At 39.6% G+C, this 7,314-nt stretch overlaps 2 pseudogenes; both read right to left on the bottom strand.

The window, feature by feature from the left end:
• Positions 1 to 543: 543 nt before the first annotated feature.
• On the bottom strand, positions 544 to 5,244 carry LOC110583296 (annotated as a pseudogene).
• Positions 5,245 to 5,412: 168 nt separating this feature from the next.
• Positions 5,413 to 7,232, bottom strand: LOC110583293 (annotated as a pseudogene).
• Positions 7,233 to 7,314: the final 82 nt, after the last annotated feature.

The raw sequence follows: 7,314 nt of genomic DNA, 5'->3' as shown, positions 1-7,314 counted from the left end.
CCTGCTTTTACCCTATAGGAATTTTTGAATATCTTGCTGAATAGGAAAATTACGGTGGCTGTCCTGGATAACCACTAGACACATGAGTAAAGCCATTTTGGACCACCCATTCCCAGAAGAGATCTCAGTGCCAGCAGCTGCATGAGTGACTCTAGGAGAAATGAGCAGGAAAAAGATCTAATGGAGGGCAGCCCAAATTACAGAATATGAACAAGTAAATGTTGTCTTAAGCCTCAGTTTCAATTCCTTTGAAATGCCACAGTAGAAAACGGATACACAGACTTTAATTTCCTATTTTATTTTAAAATATTATTATTATTATTTTACACAAAGTAGTTTTAATTAGATTTGAAGATATTAATTGCATTCTGTGTGCGGTGAAAAAAATGAAACATACATGTATTTAGCACAAACTTGTGAAATACACTGAGCATAACTGGGTAGGAAGCAGTCTCTGCCCCTCTCCCTCCTCTGAGAACTGTCAGGAGATCCCACTGGGATGAAGTATTTCCTGCAACAGTGGGGCACCAAGCGTAACATTCACTAATTCTCTCCTTTCAGTATTGGTGGCAACTCGCCATTGTCTTCCAGTTCCTTAGCAATATCCAGACCTCCAACAAGCTCCCCTGTTAGAGACAGCTGAGAGTACGTGGGCCAATTGGAGTAAGCTTTTAACCCCTGCTGAACTTCTTCAGCCTCCAATACATCAAGTGTCTCATATTCAACACCAGTACTATTTCCTATTTCCAGAATTTGTCTGCTGAATCCACAGTTTGCTTCCTGTTAGTTTCCCTCCATAGGAGCATGACAGAAGCTTTATTTGTCAGTATTTTGATCCCTCTAATTTGGGAGCTTTGGGGCAAATTGTATCTAGTTTGTCCGATACTTCCAGCTCCTTAATTCAATCAAGTCCTCCTATGAGCTCTCCAGAAACATAGAGCTGGGGAGAGGTGGGCCGATTGGAATAGGTTTTGAGGCTCTGAAACTTGAGAAGATATCAAAACTGCTTAACTGAATATTACGTTTGTTAAAAATTTCCACCATCTGCTTGCTGAAACCGCAGTGAGGTTCTTGAGGAGTTCCTTTCATCAACAACATGCAAGGGGCGGCAGGAGTTCATTTCTTCAGGCGAAGGTCGGGATCTTCTTTAGGATGCTTGTTACCACTGGGTGGGAAGGAGCTGCTAGATCCATGTCGCTGAACTTTTTTGGTCAACTTGGGCATGTGCACCATCTAATAGGTCATTTTTCTGAGAAATCTTGAAAAACAGGAGGATGGGGAATAGAACTAAAATCATATTTTTCAGATACTTAAGTGTGGTGTCTAAATGTGGTGTCTGTCTTGATAAGATGGGGACCCCAAATGTGCGGTGATGATAGAGTGGGGGCTGGTGGTCTGAGCGTGAAAGGATTCACCCGAGGCGGAAAAAACGGAGAGAGAAATTTGTTGACTATACTGCAAGGGAGCCGCGGGCAGGACCGCAGAGGAGAGGTCGTGTGCCAGGAGGCTGTGGGTGGGGGCTGTAGTTAAAGTGGGAAGGTGAGGAGGTATGGGACATAGGAATTCTCCCTTTTTTGGTGACTGTGCCTGGTTGGAAGTAGCCCATTGGTCAGCTAGGGCCTATGGATATCTTGAGGCGGGTCCCCTGATAGGCCTGAGTTCAGCCAGGGGGTCGCTGTGGGCCCTTTCTCTCTTCCATCACTCAGGCCTGTTTCCTGCAAGCAGCCTCTACATTAAGGACTAGTTTCAGCTTCCAACTTCACAAACGAAACTTGAGGGCGTTCTTCGGCTAACTCTGCTATGGTGTCATTCATCTGATCGCACCCTGGAGCCCGTGGTGCCCAAACATGGACCTCGAGGAGGGACTTGGCTCTGAGGAGCAGCAGTTCCTCAAACGGCAGGACTCCGCCAACCTCCTTCTGGGCCGCTCCCGCCTCGGCCACAACCACGACCCTGCCGGGGCTAGACAGGGGCACTCGAGTCTAAAGTTAAATGATTCCTTCCATATCTCAATAACTAGAATTTTGCATTCTTTAAGGATATTCTACTCTTTATTCTCTACTTGGGTTTGAATCTATACTTTAATCATCATTCTGGTGACACATATGTCTATGAAAATATAGAAAAGGATGAAAACTCACAATAATATCTAAAATAAAAATTGACAAATTATTAAGTTATCAGTGAACATTTTTTCCTCTACTAATTAAATAGAGGACAGTGGTGTATTTAGAACAAACAATGGCTCACCTGTGCTTCATCCCAGACATTCTGGTCCTCTGAAAATAAAAGATGGTTTTATCCTTCTCCAAGGCCTACTGTCAGCCCTTAGACCCATTCAGCTCTACCATCTAGAAACCTGGTATCAGTACCAAATAAGTCACGTTATTCTGCACAAAAGTTTGTCAGTGTTTATTCATAATATAAATATAGGTTGATTACACAAGAAAAGCAAACCTCTGTCACTTTAAGACATATACCAGAATAAAATAGGATAACCAGCACTTCCAAATCAATAGCTATCATTTTCATGTAGCCAAATCTATTTAACTATGTTTCTCCTTTATGCACCAAAGATGTTCTGAAGTCTAAGGTGTTGTTGTCTATTCACATACAGTATTTTTCTGATACGATGCCCTTTACTTAGTGTGTGACATATTTTATTTCAGAATTTAGGAAAAAGAATAACTAACATCCTTTAGGAAATCAGGAAGAAAATTAAGACCAACACAGAAATGAGTCGATGGAAATTTTCCTTAAAGTAGTTCCTAAAATAAAGACAATCAGAAAGACTGATCTCTGGCATGTATAAAAAGAAAAGTAGAAAACAAGCAAACTTATCCAAAGAAGACATCCAGATGGCCAACAGACACATGTAAAGAAGCTCAAAATCACTAATCATCAAGGAAATGCAAATCAAAACCACAATGAGATATTACCTCAAACCTGTCAGAATGGCTAAAATCAAAGACACAAGAAACAGCAAGTGTTGGCGAGGATGTAGAGAAAAAGGAACTCTTGTGTGCTGTTTGTGGGAATGCAAACTGGTGCAGCCACTGTGGAAGACAGTATGGAGGTTCCTCAACAAGTTAAAAATAGAATCACCGTATGACCCAATAATTCCACTACTGGATACTTACCAAAAGAATATGAAACATTAATTCAAAAAGATATATGCACCTCTATGTTTACTGCAGCATTATTTACAACAGCCAAATTATGGAAGCAGCCCAAGTGTCCATTGATAGATAGATGGATAAAGAAGAGGTGGTATGTATATACAATGGAATATTACTCAGCCATAAAACAGAATGAAATCTTGTCACTTGCAATGACATGGATGGAGCTAGAGAGCATTATGCCAAGTGAAATAAGTCAGTCAGAGAGAGACAAAGATCTTAAGATTTCACTCATATGTGGAATTTAAGAAACAAAACAAGAAAACAAAGGAAAAAAGGGACAAAAAACTAAACTCTTAACTATAGAGAACAAACTGATGATTACCGGGGGGAGGTGGCTGGGGAGATGGGTGAACTAGGTGATGGGGATTAAGAGCACACTTACCATGATGAGCACTGAGTAATGTATAGAATTGTTGAATCACTATATTGTGCACCTGAAACTAATATAACAATATATGTTACCATATTGGAATCAAAATTTATAAAAAGTAAGTTTAATTACAATGAAAAAAAACCAAGCAAAATTAGTAATGATAAAGTTGTTTGTCAATAGCTACAGCAAAGATAGTCCAATAATTCAACCACAGGGCATGACATTTTAAGCTTTTGTTTTCGATAAAAAGGAAAGTAAATTAGCTGGATTTTAATCCTCCAAGTCAAAAATATCATATTTCTTTCATTTTCAGTAGTAGAATTATCTTGTATAGAGAACTATTATTTAAAATAATAGCGAACTCAGTTCTGTTCTTTATGATAATTTTCACATTTCTTTTTATTTTTCTAGAAGTCAATCGTGGTAAAGTTCTTTTTGTGATTTATGTGAGGAAGTACTGTCCCATATTCTTCTAAGTTGAAATGAAATGGTGAGTTTTTCCCCTTCATATCAATAAGAGAAATCTTTAGGGGCCCACAATGTAGTTTGATAATTTAATTTCATTTTCTGCCAGATATGCCTTTCCTAGCAGTGAGCGAATGGCACACCATTCTCCTTCCTCTGCTATTTGTTTAACAACATGGTAAGAGAGATGACCAGTAAGATAGAAGCCAAGGTAATTGCTGCAGTCTATCCAACTTATGGGTCTTGTTTTCCCTGCCCTTCCAACAGTGCTCGTGACTCATACATTCTAACATATAAGTGTGCATCATATACATGGCGCGGCACTTGTTTCTCAAGCCTGTGTGTGTGTGCGTTTCTGTTTGTGTAGGAAAGCATTTTTAGTACATGAGTGTGTATCTAGGGCAGCATGGAAAAACTCAGGGGAATTTTTATAACTTGAATTTGTATATCATTTTAGTTTGCAAAGTATAATAACAGCAGTCATCTCATTTTACATTTTCCTATCTCACATGTGTTTGAGGCAGAAAAGCAGGAAGTAGTTGCCTCTCTCTATGGAGAAATGACTGTGAACAACGGAGGCTAAGTAACATGTCCAAGGTTACAGAGTAAAGGAGGAGCGGAGGTGGGACACCTGAATCCCTGACAAGTGCCCTTTACCCAATGCCATGCTGGCCCTACCAATAGAAAATATATTTTCATGATGCCGAAAGGATGCTCCTCTCTTTACTTTTTTTTTTTTTGAGGTATATTTCTTCAAGAAACATGTTCAGCATAACCTGGCTAGCATTATAAAGGAATATATAAGGATTAAATTTGATTAGTATATAGCATATATACTAATATTATTATAGCCCATATACTAACATATATTATTATTCTGAGTACTGATACACGTTAAAAATAAGGTTCTAAAATGCCATTGGCTTATGCAGTTTTGAGAAAGAATTCGGTAATAGCATGCTGCACCCTTCCCTGTAACACACACACAAACACACACACACAGTGCATCAGTAATTAATAATAAATAATAAATAAATAAGTAATCAACCCACCAGATACTTATCTAATTTGGTCTAAAGCAAAAATAGCAGAATTTGTTTTGCCCCTACTCATGATTCATTTTTTTTTTTCACAGAAAAGCATTTGGATTTAATTTAAGAATTTAGATACTTTTTTGAAAATGTTGGTAAACACAGTCTGTACTTGGAGCTGGATGACAGACATGCTTTTAACATAAGATGTTCATCCTACAATGTGATTTTTTTCCAGAGAACGTTCAATATCAGGCCTCTTTGCTGCAGGTGGTTTCCGCGGGAGGCCCTAGAGATTGGTTTCTTTACAAACAGGTTGCTACTACTTCCTGTGAAGTTCATAAAGCACCTTTCCCTTTGCTCAGTCATCCAGAATGAAGTCAAAGGGCTGAAGGTTTCTCCAGAAGCTGTGAGCCAGGGTGGTCTCTTCCTTGCTCATCTGGCACTGCCTCTAGTCAGACCGGTCAGGAATATGAAGAATGGCTTCACGGGCCAGGACCTCGCTTTTTAACTGCAAGGGAAATTTTTTTTTTTTTTAATTTTGTAGGAAAGCTTCTTTCCTCTGTCAATTTCAACATAAAAATACATTCCTCCTGGCTGTGCAATGGGCTTGATGTCAGAGAGCTCTGGATTTCCAACAGCTAGCTCCATCTGTTCTTCCTGTGCCTGGGTAACGTAGGCATCTTTAATGTCATTAGCAGAGCAGTGGCTGAGTGGCACAAAAATGGTAGCTCTTATAATGTCTCTAAAATAGAACACTCCACTTCCTTGACTCTTGCAGAGCTGTCTCAGTGTAGTCTTATATTTCTTCACCTCTTCCACCATCTTGCTGAAAGCTCGATCACTGACTGGTCATGTCCGATGGGCAGGATGTGGACATGGTCGTCAGATAAGCCTCCTTTGACCAGGGAAAGGTAGCGATGTGTGTCAACGTTGACCACCAAATGCTTGTCCACTTTTGGACTGGCAAGGCAAACCTGGCAAGGTTCTGGAGGCTAAGGAAGTTTGGAAGCTGCCTTGGGTCAAGAGATGATTCCTCCTGTAGAGGAATGCCTTCCTTCTCTGCTTCAGTCTACCTATCCCCTTAGCCATCCTACAGAATAACAGAGTAGTTACAGATGATTAAAGAGATAAAAATGTACATATAGCCTTTAGAAGATCATTGGTCACATAAGCAGGGATGATTTCATCTTCTGTGTGTGGGTTGGATATAAAACACCTATTTAATTTTAACCATCATTATTGTGAGCCAGCTTTGTGGAAGTGGGAGAGAGCCATCTGCTCAGAAAGGTGATTATGAATAACACATAATGAAGCCTCATCAGACCAGCACTGACTGGGGCAGAATTACATGGTGACCAAGACAGAGTGTAGAGATCAGCAAACAGGGCTTTGAATAGGAATTCTCCCACTTACTACCACTGTGACCTCAGACAACTAGTCCTCCCTTCATCTGCAAAATGACAACAATAGTATCTACTTCATAGAGCTTTTGTGAGGATTAAATAAGAAAGTGCATGGAGAGCCCTATGCATGGCACATCATCTACATCAATAAGTGTTGTAAGAAATTTGCCAAGAATTTCATAAAGTAAGATTTCCTACTGATTCAAGAGCTCATAGATATTTTTAAAACATTTATGAGACTTTTGTTCTTTGCCATAAAACTTGATATAAACACTAATCATGTAAATAATTTGGTCTGTTATAATGTTACTGATAGTCACTATAAAACTTTCCAACCCTGCATTTCTTACTTTTTTCCTAGTCCTTACTTGTAAATTTTCTGCCAAATTTCCCCAAATCATAACTAGTTCACTCTTGAGAAAAGATTAATTTGTTTCTCTTCTGTTCAGTGTCTCAGGGTCCTGATTCTCACAAACGTGATTTTCCACACCCCCTTTGCCAATTGTTTTCTGGATAGATACCGCTAATGGGAGACAAAATTTAAAAAAAATGGAGCACAACGGGAGAGAAGCCAGGTTACTTCCTTGTCTTCTTTCCTGGCTTTGAGCTGCATTTTTGGTATAGACTGAGTCTCCATAATTCCATCTCTTTCTAGCAGACCTTCTCTCTGTGGCCACAATTTCTGTTGAGCTAATCCTTGCCGTGATCCCAGTTCCCAAATGGGCCTTGCTTCCGTGAGTTGTTGTTCCTCTGTGATTCCAGCTTCTGTCTGCATGTTCTGTAGTCTCGAGCTTTTGCAGCATCATTGTCTCCTTTGTCTCGACAACTCTAGACTAAATTTTGACTGACACTAATCT

Source organism: Neomonachus schauinslandi, chromosome 8, assembly GCF_002201575.2.
Source record: "Neomonachus schauinslandi chromosome 8, ASM220157v2, whole genome shotgun sequence".
In the NCBI taxonomy this organism is placed as follows: domain Eukaryota; kingdom Metazoa; phylum Chordata; class Mammalia; order Carnivora; family Phocidae; genus Neomonachus; species Neomonachus schauinslandi.
Note: the sequence above shows the minus strand (reverse complement) of the source record. Positions and strands in the feature narration are given on the sequence as shown.